This window comes from Oryx dammah, unplaced genomic scaffold (assembly GCF_014754425.2).
Source record: "Oryx dammah isolate SB20612 unplaced genomic scaffold, SCBI_Odam_1.1 HiC_scaffold_2, whole genome shotgun sequence".
Lineage (NCBI taxonomy): Eukaryota > Metazoa > Chordata > Mammalia > Artiodactyla > Bovidae > Oryx > Oryx dammah.
Genome location: NW_024070186.1, coordinates 48,055,579 through 48,079,223, shown reverse-complemented (window position 1 = coordinate 48,079,223; position 23,645 = coordinate 48,055,579). Strand labels below are relative to the sequence as shown.

General features: G+C 36.1%; 1 pseudogene; it reads left to right on the top strand.

The window, feature by feature from the left end:
• Positions 1–7,688: 7,688 nt before the first annotated feature.
• On the top strand, positions 7,689–11,307 carry LOC120881561 (annotated as a pseudogene).
• The last annotated feature ends 12,338 nt before the right edge of the window (positions 11,308–23,645 follow it).

The window sequence follows — 23,645 nt, the reverse complement described above, 5'->3', positions numbered from 1 at the left end:
TCCATGGGGTTGCTAAGAGTCGGACATGACTGAGCGACTTCACTTTCACTTTTCACTTTCCTGCATTGGAGAAGGAAATGGCAACCCACTCCAGTGTTCTTGCCTGGAGAATCCCAGGGACGGTGGAGCCTGGTGGGCTGCCGTCTATGGGGTTGCACAGAGTCGGACACGACTGAAGCGACTTAGCAGCAGCAGCAGCATGTCCATCGAGTCGGTGATGCCATCCAACCATCTCATTTTCTATCATCCCCTTCTCTGCCTGCCCTCAATTTTCACCAGCATCAAGGTCCTTTCCAAGGATTCAGCTGTTCGCATCACGTGGCCAAAGCACTGGAACTTCAGCTTCCGCATCAGTCCTTCCAAAGAATATTCAGGGGTGACTTCCTTTAGGAATAACTGGTCCTCTCTAGTATATTCCAACCTGGCTTCTAACTTTATCACTCAACCAAACTGCTCTTCATGGACCTCTATGTAATTGAATTCACTTGATATTTTAACTTAAAATAAAAGTAATAAGTAATATAATATTGCAAATCTATTAAAAACAAAGATTATAATATGATGTAAATATAATATATAATATAGGTATTACAGGAATCAAATAGATGTTAATATTTTATCATGCCTATTTCCCTGTATTTTTGTTATCATCTCTAGAGTTGTTGGATTTCTTAATTTCTGACAACCAACTGGCCTGAAATGACATTTTCTTTTTTTATATATATGGAGTTCTCTGATTCCTAGAAAGATTTTTCTCTTCAAAAATTGGCCACTATGGTTTACTCTCCTCAGAATCGCTTCTATCCTTGTTCTATTTTACTTTAAAATTATTTATCTTTTTCTTATTGATTTATAGGATTTGAAAGGTTACCTTACATATTCTATATGTTAACAATTTGTCAATTACTTACATTGCATTTGTTCTCCCAGTATGTGGCACATCTTTTGACTTCATTGTACCTTTTATTAGAGGTATCTGATTTTACTGTATTTTAAATTTTAAATATTTAAATACTTTGTTTAAGAAATCCTTTCCTATACCTAGACTGCAAATTTGATCTTCATTTTCTTCTAAAAGTATTAAAATTTCACTTTTTATGTTTAAGCTTTCTGAGATTTCCATATGAATAATCAATTCTTTCAGTACTATTACATATCATATATTTTAAAAAAATACCCACCCCCCATTTATATGCAATAGCAAGCTCTCATGGAGAAGGAAATGGCGGCCCACTCCAGTATTCTGACCTGGAAAATCACATGGACAGAGGAGCCAGGCAGGTTACAATACATATGGTCACAAAGAGTTGGACACAGCTAAGCAAAGAATGCTCAAACTACTGCACAATGGCACTCATCTCACACACTAGTAAAGTAATGCTTAAAATTCTCCAAGCCAGGCTTCAGTAATACGTGAACCGGGCACTTCCAGATGTTCAAGCTCGTTTTAGAAAAGGCAGAGGAACCAGAGATCAAATTGCCAACATCCGCTAGATCATCGAAAAAGCAAGAGTTCCAGAAAAACATCTATTTTGCTTTATTGACTATGCCAAAGCCTTTGACTGTGTGGATCACAATAAACTGTGGAAAATTCTGAAAGAGATGGGCATACCAGACCACCTGACCTGCCTCTTGAGAAATCTGTATGTAGGTCAGGAAGCAGCAGTTAAAACTGGACATGGAACAACAGACTGGTTCCAAATAGGAAAAGGAGTGCATCAAGGCTGTATATTGTCACCCTGCTTATTTAACTTGTATGCAGAGTACATCATGAGAAATGCTGGGCTGGAGGAAGCACAAGCTGGAATCAAGATTGCCGGGAGAAATATCAATAACCTCAGATATGCAGATGACACCACCATTATGGCAGAAAGTGAAGAAGAACTAAAGAGCCTCTTGATGAAAGTGAAAGAGGAGAGTGAAAAAGTTAGCTTAAAGCTCAGCATTCAGAAAACTAACATCATGGCATCATCCGGTCCCATCACTTCATGGGAAAGAGACGGGGAAACAGTGGAAACAGTGTCAGACTTTATTTTTCTGGGCTCCAAAATCACTGCAGATGGTGACTGCAGCCATGAAATTAAAAGACGCTTACTCCTTGGAAGGAAAGTTATGACCAACCTAGACAGCACAGTAAAAAGCAGAGACATTACTTTGTCAACAAAGGTCCATCTAGTCAAGGCTATAGTTTTTCCAGTGGCCATGTATGGATGTGAGAGTTGGACTCTAAGTAAAGCTGAGCGCCAAAGAGTTGATGCTTTTGAACTGTGGTTTTGGAGGAGACTCTTGAGAGTCTCTTGGACTGCAAGGAGATCCAACCAGTCCATCCTAAAGCAGATCAGTCCTGGATATTTGTTGGAAGGACTGATGTTGAAGCTGAAACTCCAATACCCTGGCCACCTGATGCAAAGAGCTGACTCATTTGAAAAGACCCTGAGTTTGGGAAAGATTGAGGGCAGGAGAAGGGGACGACAGAGGATGAGATGGTTGGATGGCATCACTGACTCAATGGACATGGGTTTGGGTGGACTCTGGGAGTTGGTGATGGACAGGGAGGCCTGGCGTGCTGCGATTCATGGGGTCACAAAGAGTCGGACATGACTGAGCGACTGAACTGAACTGAAGCATACACATGAATGCGCACACACACACACAAGCAAGCTCTCATATGTTTGGGGGGAGGTTTCTGGGCTCTCTATTCCTTTCTACTGATGACACCATTTAGCTTTTATACAGAATCTTATTGTCTGTAGCATAAATCCTCATCCTTCCTTTTTTTCCTTCAAAGTTGTCTCAGCTACTTCTGGCAATCTGCTGTTCAATATGATTTTTTTTGAATGGAACTTTTAAATTCTATATTAAAAAACAGAAACATTTACAGATTTAGGTTGCATTCATTAAATAAAAACTTAACACACACATCCCATCAGAAGCACTTCTATTCTGGGATTGGGGATGGACTGGTGGTAAAAAATGTTAACAATGTTTGAACCACACAGTGAAAACACAATTGGTTCTTGTTTGTTTGTTTTGTAGTAATTTACCTTTAAAATTTTTCTGTTTAAGAAAATTCTGTGAAATGACCTACTGACTCTGCTACTGTGGTTCCTGATGCCAAGGTCTTGCTGGGCAGGTAAAGTTTTCAAATCTGGAACCAATGATCTGCCCATACATTTTTCATCCTATTATGTTCTTCTATTGTGGTTTCTATATTTTCTTTCTTGAATCATTTAAACATATTTATTTTATAGTTTCTTTTTCTTTGGGAGGGGAGGTACACGTGCTTAACAACAGGCATTTATTTTCTCAACAGTTCTGAAGAGTGGAAGTTCAAGGTGCCAGCAGGATTAGTTTCTCCTGAGGCCTTTCCCCTTGGCTTGCAGAGGGTCACCTTCTCACTAAGTCCTTGCATGGCCATTCCTCTGCGCACATACAACTCTGGTGTCTCACTCTCTTCTTATAAGAACATCAAGTCCGATTTGATTCAGGCCCCACCCTTATTTATTTATTTACATTTTATGGTGTGGTATTAGGATATAACTTCATTTTAAATTGCTAAAAATTTGTAGCTGTGTCATGCATTGATTTATTCTTGTAGTTTTTACTAGGGCTTTTAAATCTGTATTATAAATATTAAGCTGTACTTCTGTATTTTTGTACTATCTTTGTAAAAGTTTAGCATCATTTTAGTTTTTATTTATTATCTATGAGGAACCTTGTAATATAGTAAAACTAAATAACAAACCGAAATCCTAGCTCTAATAAGTAATGTGGCAGAACCTGGGTTTGAAGGCAAGCTTTCAGGCTCTAAATGACATAATAGTTCTTATCATGTTGGTCTGTCTCCATTTCATTTCTTCTTTTTTCTTTCTCTATTATTTCAGATAGCATATGTTTTTCATTTATTTTAGTGACAGCACATGCTAAATGCAATTTAGTATTTTCTTACTCTTTTGTGGTACTATATTTCAAGAGTCAACTTTCTGCTGTGTTTTTAAGGCAATGCTCCCATTACAGGCTTTGAGTTTTTTCCATTAGCCTGAGGTCACTTTTCCCCTCGACACTTCTCTAAGAATATTCCATTATCTCAGATTCTCTAGATGCCAATTATTCTACCATTACTTGAACTTCCCACAATCATATTTCTAGATTTCATTAATTCTACTTTCAATATATCATGTATTTTAATCTGCCTACTTCTTCTCATAGTTACTGTCATTACCCTATACCTTTCACCATCTTTTATTTTAATTACTGCAATAATCTCACTAATCTTTCTAAAATTAGCTTTGTGATAACCTTATCATCACTATCACCACAACCTTTACATAACCACCAAATCCACTATTCTTACTAATGGCAGATGGATTTTCTAAGAATGAATTCTAATCATGTCAAGCCCTGTGTTGGTTTCCATTTGGGAGAAACAAGCAAAGCTCTAAAATTAACATGGTTTATAAAGCTATAAGTCATCTATCCTTTCCCTAGCTTTATTCAAGTTATTCTCAATCATCTTAATACTTATGTGTTCATTCACATTGGTCTTTTGTTTTCAAAATGTACCATGGTGCTACTGTGATCAATGTCCTGTTTTGTCTGGGACTTCCCGAGTTTTACCGTTGAAAATATCACATCTTGGGGAAACTCTCCTCAGTACCAGGCAAATAACAGTTAAATTGTTGTTGAATGGAATGGAACAAAAAAAGTGAATATTTTAGCCTTGGCTATATATGCTACACACACACACACACACACACACACACACACACACACATATGCTCTCTTATTAGTCAATTCTTTTCCTTCATTGAATTTATAAAAATTACTATTGGCTTAATTGTACAAATAACTCTCTTCTATTTGCTTTCCCTACCAGAACATAAATTCCATGGAGGCAGGCTCCTTGACTTTTACCTAGCACTAGTCTTTACCTCGGAGAAGGCAATGGCACCCCACTCCAGTACTGTTGCCTGGAAAATCCCATGGATGGAGGAGCCTCATAGGCTGCAGTCCACGGGGTCGCTAAGAGTCGGATGCGACTGAGTGACTTCATTTTCACTTTTCACTTTCACGTATTGGAGAAGGAAATGGCAACCCACTCCAGTGTTCTTGCCTGGAGAATCCCAGGGACGGGGGAGCCTGGTAGGCTTCCATCTTGGGGTCGCACAGATTTGGACATGACTGAAGCGACTTAGCAGCAGTAGCAGCAGTCTTTACCTAGCAATAGTCTTATTTGCACACAGTAAGTGCTCAGTATAATATTTTTAATTATCTGTCAAGTTTCTTTTAGCAATTTTATACTTTTGTTGCTAGGGGAATTATATTTTTTATTTATACTGTATAGATAACTTCAAATATATAGAAAAACTGTTACTTTATATATATGTTACTTTGTATCTTAAAGAAAACTAGGGATTTCATTTATGTTGAGTTTGTACATTTGGATAATCATAAGCTCTTAAGATCTGAAAAGGATCTCAGAGACCCCCAAGTTCACTTCTCTCATTTTTATATGTGAGAAAAATTGAGGCCCAGATGTCAACTGACTTGTTCAAAGTGATACAGCTAATTAGTGGCAGAGCCATTCCAAGAACCAAGACCTTACTACTTTCAGAACAGTAATCTTTCCACACTGCTAATTAGAGATTATCATAGTTCCTTAGGCTACCATAGAGTTGTAAAACTCTGACTTAGATTCTTGTCTGTTTGGTTTATTTACTGAGTGTCAAGTAAATCATTTAAAATCTTTTCATGAGATTTAGTACTTTCAGCCAAATTTATTTCCTTATTCATAAGAGTGAATCACTTAACCCTCTAAATGTAGGGTGAGTTCAGGTTTGTTTTGCTTGCTTTATTCCCCGCGCCTAGCACAATGCCTGGCATACACGAGATAATGTTGATGTAACAAATGACTGAATGTGCTGAATGTGTGAGTGCACATATCAAAACAATTTATGATACGTGATAATGGTAAACAGGTAAATTCTTCAAATCTTTTTTAAATTGAAGCTTTTGGGGTCTTACTTATGAGAAGGAAAGGAGGGAGGGAGAGAGGGAGAGGCAGATGAACGTACAGGAGAGAATGAGAAATAGGTAAAGAAAGAATGGGAGAGAATGAATGTGTGTGTGTGTTAGGGGGAGGGTATGTGTTCACATTAGAGAACAACCTCTACCTATTTCAAAGGTTTGTTAACGTAAAAAAAGTTACACTAAAACTTGCTGCTAATATAAAGGGCTAAACTTTTGAGTGTGATACATTAGTCTCTTCTGTGCTACATTTCAAGTGTCTATTATATGATTCTATTCTATCTTCAGGCTCTTAGAAGACATAAGTCTATTTCATGAGGGTCTATCTATGCACCATAACAAAGTACCTAATATCTTCAAATCTATAAAGGCAGCACAAAGGGAGGGTGTATCGTTACCTGCTCGGCCTATATATGAAGTAGGCGCCAATTCAAAATGTGACTGTCAATAATTCAGATCTTTTATGAAATAAAAACACAAATCATTTGATTTTAGAATGGGAAAATAGAATCTGTAGACCTTTCAGTCATTGGCTTAAGTGACCTTCTTAGATCACTTAAAGTGGACCGGTACTGTAACTCAGGGCACTCTCCACTTTTTTCAGAAGAATAAAAATCAGGCACAAAACAGAACTCAAGTTTTTAGTTAGTTACAAATGAACTGTCACCTAGGACAGTAAAAATTATTTGCTTGAACCATCTCCACAACTGGCCACTGTCCATTTGTGCATTGTGTTGTGGTCCTAGGGCCATACCAAAGCCAGAACATCAGGTTTTTTTTTCCATGTGATGGAGAAAAAAATAAGAAGATGCACAGGTCATAGCAGTAAGCACTATTCAGTGGGGTCCCTGCATCTCATAATAACTTAATGAGAAATCTTTGTAAAAGTCAACATATTAAATATTTCACTTATTCTTACATTTGCATTGAATATAATTGTATTTAACACTTGCTAAAATTTGATAGCAGTGTATTGACACGATTCATGTATATTTGTAATGACATTCATTAAAATGTGACCAAAGCAAATTTACTAGGTATTTAATTGGGCTTTCACCAATCGATTAGCAAAATTTAAAAACATCATGTTGAATGTTTGCAAGGTAAACCTTACTTTTATTTGCCATCTTAAAAAAATCATGGCATAGACTCTAGCTGATACCCACTTGCTTTACTGTCAGCTCTTCAGTGCTAGAAAAATAGTCTTGAGTGAAAAAAAAAACTTAAACCCTTTCTCATTGGGACACAGTAATGTTTCTTTATAAAATTCATTTGATTAAAAACTTGGATTGTGTCTTTTAAATGTAGAGTAAACCATATTTTGAATCCCTCTAGGTGAGGTCCCTTGTTTGAAATGAATTCCAATAAACTGGTTGATGAGAACCGACTTACAAGAAAAAGGAGGCTTTGAACAGTTTCAATGGCAGGAAAGTTATCACTTGATTTATTTCATCTGAAAATTTTAATCAAATGAACAAATTAATCTTACTTTCTGGGAAGCTTTTCTCAAATCTGACATTTAATGGAAATACTTCTAAAAATTTTCTAGGACCATAATGAGAAATTAAGTAAGATGAAGTATGAAATGATTTGAAATTTTCTGCTCTGCTGAAGGTTGTAAAAATTTGGGAATTGTTTTGTTTATACATTCTTGTCCTGAGATGGATGTAGCATTGATACCTGAAAAATGCTGGGCTTTCCTGGAAGTGTCCCCTTCTCAGCCTACCTTCCTGCAGAGGTAATAGGCTAGCTATTTAAGAGGGTGTTCTCTTCAGGCTCTGGGTTCTCATAAAAGAGTGTCACCCCATCACCTGTTCATTTGATCTCTAAAGTTTAAGATTCCACCCCCAAATCAACCACACAAAGTATTAACATTTCAGACCCTTTTAAGAGCAGAGAGGATTAAAACAACTCCTATTACTTCTAGTATAAAAGCCTGACTGAATGAAAGTTCACATAGAATTATTATAGGAACAGGCATTCTGCTTCTCCATATATACTGGGTTTTAATTAGATTCAAGCAGATCCATCAGAATATTATATTCTTGGATCACATTTTCCTAAGACACTAAATTTCACTATGATGCTTTTTTATGGCTTTTATTGATAGATATTAAAAGCATGTGGTACATGAAATCTATTATTTCATTTCTTGCAATTATGATGTTGAGGATATTATACATTATATCACATGATGATGATGATGATAGTAAAAGCCACATAAAATAGCATTTAAATATTTACAGTATTTCATTTAATGAAAAATGCTCTACTTGAAGCCCCATGTAAGAATTTCCTTTTAGGAAAAGATTCGTGGTGAAACTTTTAGTTCTCTGTGATAAACTGCTTTTGTCAGGAAACCTAGAACAAGTAACAGCAATTCTATAGGCTCTTTTGATGTGTGAAATTTGTTCTATTTTTTTCTCCTGCTCTTGACTGATTAATGAATATTTTTCCTTTTTATGATATTTAAAAACTCATATATCACCACTTTATTACGGTGCTATAAAATCTTTCAAATAATTTATAGAAGAAAAAAATAAATTAACAGATGAGTAAGAACAAATGATTAATAAATCTGTATACATGGAAAAATTTGGATAGTAATATTCTCCTTATAGGTGTATTCTGACAATCAAACAAGTTAAAGTGTATAAGCAGTCCAGCACCTGGGACACACCATGGCCTCAGTTTCCTTACATAATCAATTCTCTTCAGATGTACCATACAATTTTGCAAATAAACTCATCACTCATATACTTACTTCTCATCTTTTTTCCATAGTGCAAATGTTTTATAGGAAATTGTAATAGTTTTTCCCATTCACCATATTGTCCCCTTAGGGAAATCTCAGAGTGATTTTTTTTCCACAAACTTAGGTTACTTTTGACTTAACACAGAAAAAAGCTACAGGAGAGGTTAAAAAAAGAGAAAAGGAAAAAAAGTGTATGTGAAGCAGAGACTTCTCAAAAGTAAAAGAAATACCTTCAAATAAGCAGAGCGATGGTGCTATCAAGGTAGCTTTGAGAGTCTGGGGGCCAAATTGGGAAGGGAAAAAAATAATATATGAAGATGATATCATATGTTAAATTTAAAAATATTTATAAGATATTTTATAAATTATAGGTCTCATCTCAGATGTTCATTCCACTGGCATGAACATCTGTGACGAAGTGCTGTGTTGAGAATTCGGAAGTTATACCTTGACTCAGCATAAAAAAGTGCACTGATCAACTACTACTGCATTTTAAGTGTAGCCTAATGAGTGGTGACTGATTTTCCATATTTCTCATCTCTGTTCTATACAAAATAAGACAATAATAATAATGATAATGTTAAGAAAACTGGCAGTTATTATAGTCAGTGAAAGGACAAGAAATATACATATTCAAAGAGATGAAGAAATGTTGAAATTATTTTTGTGCTTTACTTATACATGTTATCACAGAGCTTAAAATTTTTTTTCACAGACATTTTAAAGAGTTTATTCCTGGGAGTTGGAAGAGGCGAGTCCGGTCTCAAAATGGAGGTAAAACCGCCGCCCAGTTGGCCCAGCTCGACTCTGGCCATGGCCGCCCCGCCGCCGCGGGGAGGAGGATCATGATCCCAAGGAACCAGAGCAGTTGCGAAAGCTGTTTATTGGTGGTCTGAGCTTTGAAACTACAGATGATCGCTTAAGAGAACGCTTTGAGAAATGGGGCACACTTACAGATTGTGTGGTGATGAGAGACCCCCAAACAAAACGTTCCAGAGGCTTTGGTTTTGTGACTTACTCTTGTGTTGAATAAGTGGATGCAAAATGTGTGCTCGACCACACAAGGTTGATGGGCGTGTAGTGGAACCAAAGAGAGCTGTTTCGTGAAAGTGAAAGTGAAGTCGCTCAGTCGTGTCCAACTCTTTGCGACCCCATGGACTGTAGCCTACCAGGCTCCTCTGTCCATGGGATTTTCCAGGCAATAGTACTGGGGTGGATTGCCATTTCCTTCTCCAGGGGATATTCCCAACCCAGGGATCGAACCCGGGTCTCCCGCATTGTAGACAGACGCTTTACCGTCTGAGCCACCAGGGGAAAACCTCTGTTTCTAGAAAGGATTCTGTAAAGCCTGGTGCTCATCTAACAGTGAAGAAAATTTTTGGTGGTGGTATTAGAGAAGATATAGAAGAATGTAATCTGAGAGACTACTTTGAAAAGTATGGCAAGATTGAAACCATATAAGTTATGGAAGACAGGCAGAGTGGGGAAAAGAGAGGATTTGCTTTTGTAACTTTTGATGATCATGGTCCAGTTGATAAAATTGTTGTTCAGAAATACCACACTATTAATGGGCATAATTGTGAAGTGAAAAAGGCCCTTTCTAAACAAGAGATGCAATCTACTGGATCACAAAGAGGTCACGGAGGTGGATCTGGAAACTTTATGGGTCATGGAGGAAACTTTGGAGATGGTGGAGGTAACTTTGGCCATGGTGGAAACTTTGGTGGAAGAGAAGGCTATGGTGGTGGAGGTGATGGCAGCAGAGGGAGTTATGGAGGAGGTGATGGTGGATATAATGGATTTGGAGGTGATGGTGGCAACTATGGTGGTGGTCCTGGTTATAGTAGTAGAGGAGGTTACAGTGGTGGTGGACCAGGATATGGAAACCAAGGTGGTAGATATGGTGGCGGTGGTGGAGGATATGATGGTTTCAATGAAGGAGGAAATTTTGGAGGTAACTATGGTGGTGGTGGAAACTATAATGATTTTGGAAATTATAGTGGACAACAGCAATCAAATTAGGGACCCATGAAAGGGGGTAGTTTTGGTGGAAGAAGCTCGGGCAGTCCCTATGGTGGTGGTTATGGATCTGGTGGTGGAAATGGTGGATATGGTAGCAGAAGGTTCTAAAAACTCAGAAGAAAAGGACTACAGTTCTTAGCAGGAGAGAGAGCGAGTTGTCAGGAAAGCTGCAGGTTACTTTGAGACAGTCGTCGCAAATGTGTTAGAGGAGCTGTAAAAATCTGCCACAGAAGGAATGATGATCCATAGTCAGAGAAGTTACTGCAGCTTAAACAGGAAACCCTTCTTGTTCAGGATTGTCATAGCCACAGGTTGCAAAAAGTGCAGCTATTGATTAATGCAATGTGGTGTCAATTAGATGTACATTCCTGAGGTCTTTTATCTGTTGTAGCTTTGTCTTTTTTTCTTTTCAGTACATCAGGTATATTGCCCTGTAAATGGTGGTAGTGGTACCAGGAATAAAAAATTAAGGAATTTTTAACTTTTCAAAAAAAAAAAAAAAAGAAATAAAAGAGTTTATTCCTATGCCAAAAATACCAAGTGACTTCCACGGTCAAATTTCCTGGGAAATAATTCCAATAATATTTATTTCCTTAAAAATGTTACTTTGAAGATAGGAACAGAGTTTACCCTTGTATGTCAGTTATTTTTGCTATATAGCAGCCCAAACTCATGCTTCAAACATCCACATTCATTAACTGTGAACATTACACATTTGAAAATTATTGCAAATTTGAACTTGAGCAGGATTCAGGTAGAGTAGCTCCATGCAGCATCAAATGGGGCAGCACAAAGACTGGGACTGACTTGATACCTGGTAGGCTGAAGGCTGCTCACTCATGTGCCTGATGGTTGTTGCTGGCTATCAGCTAGAAATTCAGTTGGATTTGTCAATCAGAATACTTATAAAAATAAACAAATGGGACTTAATCTAACTTAAAAGCTTTTGCCCAGCAAAGGAAACAAACAAACAAACAAAAGACAATCTAGAGAATGGGAAAAAATATTTACAAACAATGTGATCAACAAGAGGTTAACATTCAAAATAGACAAACAGATCAAAAACTCAACATTAAGAAACAAACATGAAACATATAATTATCATATGTAAAACAGATAGCCAGTAGGAATTTGCTGTATGATGCAGGGCGCTCAAACCTGAGGTTCTGTGACAACCTAGAGGAGTGCAATGGGTAAGAGGTGGGAGGGACATATGTATACCTATGGCTGATTCATGTTGCTATATGGTAGAAACTAACACAATATTGTAAAGTAATTATCCTCCAATTAAAAACAAATTTAAAAATTAAAAGAAACAAACAACTCACAAGACCTAAACAGACAACTCTGAAGACATACAGATGGCCAACAGGCACCTGAAAAAATGCTCAACATTACTAACTAGAAAAATGCAGATCAAAACTACAATGAGGTCTCACCTCACATTGGTCAGAATGGCTATCATCAAAAAGTCTACAAATAATAAATGCTGAAAAGGGTATGGAGAAAGGGAACCTTCTTACTTTACCTTCTTACACACACACACACACACACACACACACACACACATGAATATTACTCAGCCATAAAGAAGGTAATATTGCCATCTGCAAAATAGATGAACCTAGAGATTATTACACTGAGTGAAGTAAATCAGACAAAGAAAGGCAAATATTATATGATATTAATTCTATGTGGAATCTGAAAAATAATACAAATGAATCCATATACAGACTCACAGACACAGAAAACAAACTAAGTTACCAAAGGGGAAAGGGATTGGGGAGGGGAATAAATTGGGATTATGGGATTAACAGATACAAACTACTATACATAAAATAGATAAGCAACAAGGATTTACTGTTTAGCACAGGGAATTATATGTTATAATAACCTATAATGGAAAAATAATCTGAAAAGATATTTTATATGTGTGCTTGCATATATATGTATATCTGAATCTATTTTCAGTACACCTAAAACTAACACAATACTGTGAATCAACTATACTTCAATAAAATAAAGTGAAACAAACTGAACCTATCAGAACAGTTGAGAGAAGGAAAAAAAGTTAACAAAAGGAAAAGAAAAAAGAAAACTAGAAATTAGATAAAGGAAATTATTCTATATAAACTACCAATAGGATGTTAATTCAAAGTATGAAATAACTAATTAAAGAATGCATTAAATTTGAGAGCACAAAAATAGATATTGAGCATGTGTGATACATACCTAGTGATCTTCAAGATAAAAGATATGGCTATATGTTCTGATACTTAGAATTCTTTGTGACATAATAAAGGAAAAGTCTTGATATATCACATCTTAAATTCCATGAAACTTTAAAATCAAGGAAAAATAAAATCTAATAAAGCAAATTAGAATATCTTATTAAAAACAGAATAATCTGCACAAGTCTATGCAAATTATGTATTTTAAAGTCAAATACTATAATAATGAAGGTTTCCATGGACTAATTATAATTTGTTTTAACATAATTCAAAGTATTAGTCTTATTAAGCTCTTCATCTTGTTGAAGGAGCAAAGATATAAAACTGTTCTAATTGTATGAGATAAAAAATAACCAACTGTTTTTGTTGAAAAAAAAAACCTTTCACTTTCTATAGTGAGTTTTGGTTCACTTTCTATAGTGAGTTCTGGTTCAATCAACTCACATAACACTGATAATAATAACAGTAATAATAAACAAAAGTCAGTATTTACTGAGTTACCATGTACTAGCAATCATTCTAAGCTTTACATATGTAAAGTTATTTAATGCTGAACATTAATATCCCATTTTTTACCAGTTAGGAATCTGAGGCATGAAAACTTCAGTAATCGCCCAAAGTCACTCAGTTAGCTAGTAAATGACAGAGCCAAAACTAACAGAGGGAGTCTAATTCCAGAGCCCCATTTCAAACCTAGCACATTCTGTAAAAGGCAAAAAGGAGCAGTGTACATGACTGAAAAAGCATTCTTCATACTCTATGAAAACAATTTTAAAACATACAGAAGACTCTTCCAAGCTGGATCATTTCAAGAACAACAACAATAAAATAAAACTTGACTATTTCTCAAACCATATCTCTTTGGAAACAGGAAGTAGGTCATAGAGGTAAAAATCAAAAGAAAAGAGATGATAATAAGAGAGACAGTCATAATATCACCTCTGCTTTCCTGCCTCACACTATCTTCAAGAAAACACAATGAAAAAGACTGATTGTTTGAATAGAAGCAAATACAGGGGCTACAGAGGATACTCTCAACTAACAATGAAATCATGAATGACACCTAACAAAACTGCTATTGAATGTAATTACAGATGATTTATTTGTATTTAGCAAGGGTTGCTGAAGGGTTTAAACTTGGAACAAAATTTCACTTTATTCCATCTAAGTCAATACCTCCTGGAGAAAGGATGTGCTTGCAAGAAACTGGTAACATTCAAAGTTTGCAATCTGCTGTTTTGTTTTTTTTTTTGTATGATCAAATAAAATTTCTAAGGATGGCTTAAAAGGAAAATTAGAGAGAAATTAACTGTAAAAGCTGCGAATTAACTGTAAAAGTGAACTGTTAGGATGTTTCTATGTAATTAATCTTCCAGCTCAGTAATGGAGAGTACTAAGATTTTAACTTAACCCTTTAAGAGGATGATTTATTGGACTGTCAAGGGGGATAAGGCCTCCCTATCCCATTAGATTTTCTTTTTAAAGAACACTTATTTTATGACTTCCTGGGTGGTTATGATTGAGAGATGACCTATGAAAGGTCTAAAGAAACAAGAGCAGGATTTTGGCAAGAAAATCCATTTTCATAACAGTGTAGTAGTTAATTAAGTTCTACGATACAGGTCTGCTAAGGAAATACAGAATTTACTCTCTCTGGTGGAGGATAACTAAGACTTCCAACAGAAGGTGACATTTTAAGTGATTCTTAAAAAAATCAGTAAAATTCAGGCAAGAAAAGTGTTAGACACTCAGTCATGTCTGATGCTTTTTCACCTCAAGGACTATAGCCTGCCACTCCCTCTGTCCACAGAATTCCCCAGGCAAGAATACCAGAGGGGCAATGGTGAAAAAATGAAAGCATTTTCCCTAAAGTCAGGAACAAGACAGGGTGCCCATTCTCACCATTACTATTCAACATAGTTTTGGAAGTTTTGGCCACAGCAATCAGAGCAGAAAAAGAAATAAAAGGAATCCAGATTGGAAAAGAAGAAGTAAAACTCTCACTGTTTGCAGATGACATGATCCTCTACATAGAAAACCTTAAAGACTCCACCAGAAAATTACTAGGGCTAATCAATGAATATAGTAAAGTTGTAGGATATAAAATCAACACACAGATGTCCCTTGCATTCCTATACACTAACAATGAGAAAACAGAGAGAGAAATTAAGGAAACAATTCCATTCACCATTGCAATGAAAAAAATAAAATACTTAGGAATATATCTACCTAAAGAAACAAAAGACCTATATATAGAAAAACTATAAACACTGGTGAAAGAAATCAAAGAGGACACAAATAGACGGAGAAATATACCATGTTCATGGATCGGAAGAATCAATCTAGTGAAAATGAGTATACTACCCAAAGCAATCTATAGATTCAATGCAATCCCTATCAAGCTACCAACAGTATTTTTCACAGAACTAGAACAAATAATTTCACAATTTGTATGGAAACACAAAAAACCTCGAATAGCCAAAGCAATCTTGAGCAAGAAGAATGGAACTGGAGGAATCAACCTGCCTGACTTAAAACTGTACTACAAAGCTACAGTTATCAAGACAGTATAGTTCTGGCACAAAGACAGAAATATAGATCAATAGAACAAAATAGAAAGCCCAGAGATAAATCCATGCACCTATGGACACCTTATTTTTGACAAAGGAGGCAAAAACATACAATGGAGATAAGAATCTCTTTAACAAGTGGTGCTGGAAAAATTGGTTAACCACCTATAAAAGAATGAAACTAGAACACTTTTTAACACTGAACACAAAAATAAACTTAAAATGGGTTAATGATCTGAATTTAAGACCAGAAACTACAAAACTTCTAGAGGAAAACATAGACAAAATACTCTCTGACATAAATCACAGCAGGATCCTCTATGACCCACCTTGCAGGGTAATGGAAATAAAAGCAAAAATATACAAATGGGACCTAATTAAACTTAGAAGCTTTTGCACAATGAAGGAAACTATAAGCAAGGTGAAAAGCCAACCTTCAGAATGGGAGAAAATAATAGGAAACAAGGCAACTGACAAAGAATTAATCTCAAAGATATACAAGGAGCTCATGCAGCACAATACCAGAAAAATAAATGACCCAATCAAAAAATGGGCCAAAGAACTAAATAGACATTTCTCCAAAGAAGACATACAGATGGCTAACAAACATATGAAAAGATTCTCAACATCACTAATTATCAGAGAAATGCAAATCAAAACCACAATGAGGTACCATCTCACGCCAGTCAGAATGGCTGCTATCAAAAAGTCTACAAACAATAAATGCTGGAGAGGGTGCAGAGAAAAGGGAACCCTTTTACACTGTTGGTGGGAATGTAAATTAGTACAGCCACTGTGGAGAACAGTGTGGCAATTCCTTAAAAAAATTGAAAATAGAACTGCCATACGACCCAGCAATTCCACTGCTGGGCATACACACTGAGGAAACCAGAATTGAGAGAGCCACGTGTACCCCAATGTTCACTGCAGCACTGTTTACAATAGATAGGACATGGAAGCAACCTAGATGTCCATCGGCAGATGAATAGATAAGAAAGTTGTGGTACATATACACAATGGAATATTACTCAGCTATTAAAAAGAACACATTTGAATCAGATCTAATGAGGTGGACGAAACTGGAGCCTATTATATAGAGTGAAGTAAGTCAGAAAGAAAAACACCAATATATTATATTTGTATATGAAAGCATATATATGGAATTTAGAAAGATGGTAATCATGACCCTATATGCGAGACAGCAAAAGAGACACAGATGTAAAGAACAGACTTTTGGACTCTGTGGGAGAAGGCAAGGGTGGGATGATTTGAGAGAATAGCATTGAAACATGTATATTACCATATGTGAAACAGATTACCAGTCCAAGTTCGATGCATGAAACAGGGCACTCAAAGCTGGTGCACTGGGACAATCCAGAGGGATGGGATGGGGAGGGAGAAAGGAGGGGGATTCGGGGTAGGGGACACATGTACACCTGTGGCTGATTCATGTCAATGTTTGGCAAAAACCACCACAGTATTGTAAAGTAATTAGTTTCCAATTAAAAAAAAACAAAACAAAACAAAATAAGAATACTAGAGTGGGTAGCTATTCTATTCTCCAGGCAATCTTCCCAATCCACAGATTGAACTTGGGTCTCCTGCATTGCAGGCAGATTCTTTACCATCAGAGCCACCAGGGAAGTCACCAAAATCAGTGGCTCTGAAACAATAATTTGAATCACTTACATTTTATGGTTCTAGTAGAGCTCATCACAGTTAAATGAATAGGATTAAGAATCTTCAGATAAATTCAAAATCATTTGAATTATGTATATTATGACCCTCATCCCTTCCTCCTTACCCATTTTACACATTTCAGAAAGAAAACCTCTATGTAACTCTTTAGGGAAGTTGGAAATCAAGTTTTGTATTTTCCTATTAATATAAACCATAAATAGAGATCTTTTAAAATTTAACCATCATCTTGAATTATCTTCAGAACAAAAATGGCAGATCATAAAGATACCAAACAATGCTTCACAACTGAAAGTAGAATGAACATGGATATCGCTCTGTATCTTTAATATATACCCTATAACTCTAGAGAATGAGGAAGAAGTAGGAGGTGGCCTGGAAAGAGCCACATTCAGTCATTCAGAATTATTTATAAACAACTCATATCCAGAATCTATCAAGAATTCCTTCAAGTCAATAGAAAAAAAAAAAAATAAGGAAAAACATAACAGTAAGAAAATGGGCAAAAAAAAAAAAAAAAGAAAAGAAAATGGGCTAAACACTCAAGAAGGCACTTCATAAATTAAGAAATTTTTGTGCCTAACAAACCAGTGAAAAACTACTAAAGCTTTCTGATAACAGGAGAAATGGAAATTAAAAGTAAAATGATTTAAGTCTGGCTAAAATAAAAAAGTCTGACAGTATTAAGTAACGGTGAGAAGTTAGAGCAATAGGAACTCTTATACACTATTGTTGAGAAAAGAAACTGATATAACCACTTTGGAAAAGCTTTACATTGCCTCGTAAATTTGAAATCACACATACTCTATGAGACAGCATTCTACTCTTAGTTATGGAGTTTAGAGAACTTCATGTACACACAAGTGAGAATATAAACTTTTACAAGAATGTTCAGAGCAGCCTTGAATTAGTGCAATAAAAGTCCATCAATAGCAAAAAGGGTAAAAAAAACACAACTGTATTATGTTCATACAATGAAATATGATACAGCACAGAATCAACATAGTACAGCTACAAGCAAACAGATGAATCTTAAGAACAATGTTGAGAAAAGACCCAAGAGAATATATAGTATATGATTCCAGTTCAAAACTGGGAAAATTTAACTATAGTGCTTAGTATTATATACTTAGGTGGTAAAATTATTAATAAAAGTAAGAGAGTGATTGATTACTATAGTATAGGGTAATGTGGGAGTTATGATAGGAAAAAGAAAATTGAGGTTTCCAAATACTAGTGAAGTGCTGTTTCTTGTTTTGGGTAGTATAACACAGGTGGTGTTGTGTTTCATAATTCAGTGATATGTACATTTCTATACTTTTCTCTGTATTTCACACTACAAAAGGTCAAAGAGAATTGTGAAATGCTGAAAAGCTAAAAATTCAAAAGAGAAATTATTTAAAAAACAACAACAACAACAACAACGGAGAATCTTACTGAGTACCTTCTATATGACAGGAACTATGCTAAGTGTTGAGGACACAGTATACAAAAGAGACACACAGTCTGACTCTCTAAAGGTCTGAGAAAGGTCAAACAAATAATTGTGAACATCATATTTAATTAAAAACTGATTGATTGCTATGAAGGAAAAGTTCACAAAATTTCAAAGAGACACTGATGCTATCTAGTGAACAGGTGTCACGGCTTCTCTGAGGTATAAAATTTAAACCGAAACTGTAATAATAAGCCTAAATTAATTTGGGTGAGAGGATGGAGGTATCTATTTCAGGGAGGTGGAATAACATGCAAACCAAGGAACAAAAAAGCAGGCCAGTATGGAGTTTAGTAAAGAACAGTCTAAGATGAGGCTGGAGGAGTAGACATGGGCAAACCTGAAAGCACCTGGCGCCATACTAAGAATTCTGAAATTTCATCCCAGCAGCAAATGGCAGTCACCAAGGTTTTTTGTGTTTTCTCCTGCAGGGGAATGGCAGGTTCCGATTCATAGTTTAAGCTCATTCTGCGAACTATGGGATGTATTATAGGGGGCAAGACTGTAGACACATAAGATAGAAGGCTATTGCAGTGGTCAAGGCAAGAAATTTTGATGACTTGCCCAGAGTAAAGGCAGTAAAAATGGGATCAGTAGAAAGATTTAAATGTATCTTAGGTGGCTACAGACCATGCTAATAGAATGGAAGTGCCAAATTGCTGTTTTGAGCAACTGGAAAGATGTAATGAAGGGACAGTGAAAGAGGAGCAGGGATGAGGGTGTGAGCAGGAAGAATCCAGGACTTTCCTGTTTGACAGGTAAGTGGAGAGGACAGGCAATTAGCTATGTAAGTCTGCAGTTCTGAAGAGAGTACTGGAATTTGGAAATTGTTATACATGGATGCTATCTGAAGTCCTGAGAATGGATTAGATCACTTAATATGAAAATATAGATGGAAAACAAGTAAGCACATTCCATGATGAACACTTAGGATTTAGATTTAGAAGGAGTTTACTCAACAATAGGAATGAGTGGCATAAAGGACAATTAAAGTGTTACTCATTCAGTCATGTCTGACTCTTTGTGACCCTGTTAATTGTAGCCCTCCAGATTCTTCTGTCCATGGGATTTTCCAGGCAGGAACACTAGAGTGGGTAGCCATTTGCTTCTCCAGGGGATCTTTTCAACCCAGGGATGGAACCTGGGTCTCCTTCATTGCAGGTGGTTTCTTTACCATCTGAGCCACCAGGGAAGTTAAAGGACAATTATGTGGTTAACAACCCTGGCTTCTTGATAAACCACAAGGGTAAAAGATAGTGAAATGCTGAAGTATAATGATCACATATAGAAAATACTGACACCCTATTTTGTAAATACTAAACATGTAAAATTCATACTTTTGCGTAATAGTCAAAACAGTATTGAAATTTATCCTTTCTCAACCCTGTGCCTTACTATCTTATGCTTCCTTTATCTTGTATAATGATATTATCTAAATGGTTTTACCTTTCCCAAACTTGGTTATTTTCATAACCTATATATCAGTAAATTAAAAAAACATATTTTTCATTTACCCTCTTTTAATTTTTATTACTCCTGTGGTTCTAATGTTTGTTACCTAAAGCACTGTTCAGATCACAGTGTTCTGTGCATAGAGTCAAGAGTTCTGAAAAGCCTACCAACCTTAATGAGCACCTGTGGCAGACTACGGTCCACAGAGTCTCAAAGAGTCGGACACAACAGACACGACTTAGTATGTGTGCACCACATGCTAGTTACTTTTACAGGATGGGGGATATGTTCTTGAAACAAATAGGCAAGATTCCTGCCCTTACATAGCTTACTTTCTAGTTGGGAAGCTTGATGCTAAGCCACTAATCAAGCATAAAATATGTTAGAGAGTAATGAGTGCCATAAAAAAAAACATAATGAAAGAAAAGAAATGAAACATTATGTTCCTCCATCTTTAACCGTGCATCTGGACGTTTAATGGATATCTGTATCTGCCACTTTATTTCTCCTGCATTGTACGACAGTACTTTCTCCTGGCCTCTAAGCTCCAGGAGGCAGGATTATAATTCTCCATATCCCTCCACTCCTTTTACCTTGCATATACTGAATTCAAGGGCACCATCATTTACTAAGTCATTGGTGCTCCTAAAAGACGCCAAGAAATCTTAATTCTTGTAAGATTTACAAGAATTCACTGTAAATGACCAACAGTGATTAAAATGTACATAAAATCTCTAATTTACTCATTTTTTTTTTCTGCTATGGTTATCTGCTTCTGTTTATTCCTTAACTGCAGCCATGAAATTAAGCACTTGCTCCTTGGAAGAAAAGCTATGACCAACCTAGACAGCATATTAAAAAGCAGAGACTACTTTGCTAACAAAGATCCATCTAGTCAAAGCTATGGTTTTTCCTGTAGTCATATATGGATGTGAGAGTTGGACTATAAAGAAAGCTGAGCGCCAAAGAATTGATGCTTTTGAACTGTGGTGTTAGAGAAGACTCTTGAGAGTCCCTTGGACTGCAAGGAGATCCAACCAGTCCATCCTAAAGCAGATCAGTCCTGGGTGTTCATTGGAAGGACTGATGTTGAAGCTGAAACTTCAATACTTTGGCCACCTGATGCAAAGAACTAACTCACTGGAAAAGACCTTGATGCTAGGAAAGACTGAAGGTGGGAGGAGAACGGGACAGCAGAGGATGAGATGGTTGGATGGCATCACTAACTCAATGGACATGAGTTTGAGTAAGCTCTGGGAGTTGGTGATGGACAGGGAAGCCTGGCGTGCTGCAGTCCATGGGGTCACAAAGAGTCAGACACAATTGAGCGACTGAAGTGATTACTTAACTATGTTATATGGTCTTAATAATGTTTATAAATTAGTCAATGTTTATCAAGATAGCAAATAACACTATCTGCATTACCACTACTGCTTTCTGGCTAGCTGGCTTGTTACTTTTATCAAGAGGCTCAGTCTGCTGCCATTGCCTAAATTTAGGAAAGCAATAAGTTGTGCTTATGTTTACTCTTTGATATTTTCAACATGTCTTTGATGACTGAAAGTCCCTAAAAGCAACAGTTCAATAAATAAATTGCAAGGTTGAGAAAGTAAGTTTTAATACTGGCACAATTAACCAGTAGATCAAAGCATCTACAGGCAAACTCAGCACAAGGAGAGAGGGTATGGTGGAATGTCCATTTTGAAAATGCTCCTCAGGATGTTGGGTATCCTCTCCTGACAACACTAACCTCTAGATACAATCTCATTTCACAGATAAGAAAGCTGAGACACAGAGTGATTATTAACTGGTGAAAGTCATATGGACAATGAAAGGCAAAGCCAGGATTAGAATTCAGGACATCTGTCTCTTGTCCTGTCAGGATTGTTTTCACTGTTTCTCGAATTTTTTAAACTGGGGCTCCATGAAATCTATGACATAGGGCAAGTAAGACTGAAAACTGTCATGTTAAGCAAAGTTAAAGAGGACTACTTTGGGGTTTAAAATCTAAAATATGCTAATGTACATTGAGATTTTCCAAGAGAAGTGTGTATAATTTTCAAATGCATTCGGTGAAAAAAAAATTTAACAGCCATCTTATTAACAAAGTAATACAGAAAGTCATTTGGAGAACTTAAACCTGATTCCTTAATTTTTAACTTATTCTGATTTCATTAAAACACAATTGTAAGAGGCCCAGGAAGTATGGTTTACATATTATAAAGACTCTCTGAACTGATTTTACTAGACTACCAAATAGTGTAAGCTGTAATGCAATTATTAATTTCTACTTAGTGCTAGGTCATGTCACATGAGTTCATTACCCAAATGTGATATTTTGATCACTTAACGGACACTGTTCATTATATGTAAATTTCAACACATACAAAAATAAACTATTTGTGTTTAACATATAAAAATAAACTATTTGTGTTTAGTTATAAAACAAAGGATATTAATGGTATTCTATTTAAACAGATCTTAGTGGGTATTTGAAGACATCCATAATTCCTGTAAATCATGTTTTATTTCCATTTCATGATGAAAGAATTTGAATTCTGCATTTCTGGCAAATATGTTTAAATTTTAATTTTTCCTTTGACAACAGGAATATTTGATTTCAACTGCTTTAAAATAAACTCTAAAAATCAATAACAAAGAGGACAAAGGAGTTTTGAGGCTGTGATAAAAATAGGTACTAAAATGCTACTGGTTATACAGGATCTGTTGTGAATAGGTCAGCTCAGGGTCCCAGGTAAACATCTTGTTTGTGTCCTGAAGCCTTGTTTTCTGCATGCCTTATACTCTCAGTAGGGTCCTCCTACTCGGGTCTAAACATCGGGCCACTGCACCCTATCGATCTTCTTTAAATCTCCAGAATAATAAATTTCAAGGCAACACAGCAGAAGCCGACTAAAGCCCTTTAATTACATCACTGCTGAAAGGAAATCATTGATCAATGGCATTATGGGAAAATAAACTGCCCCCCAAACCAGATCAAAGTCAATAAAATAGCTGACTAGCTGCCCCATTTGGGACTTCTGCTAGATTAGTGCTCATGGACAAGCAAAAGAGGCGACTCTAACGCATGCTGCTTACTATCTTTTTGAAGTTCTCCCTGGCAGGTGTCATGCTCTGAGCATGGTTTTTGATTACTCTAATTAAATATAATATTATCAACAGATTTTCATATTGATCCTTAAAATCTCCCCTTCTAAATGAAAAATTAAAAGCCTAGAGAAAGGGCCTCACAGGGTACCAGGTTATTTTAATGATTTTACTCCTTCATCAATTTTCTTCATGGTATATTATTCTAATATTTATCAATAACAAGGTACCAATTAGCTTAAGAATTTTAAATAGTATGTATTAGGTATGTTCTTTTCCATTTATAT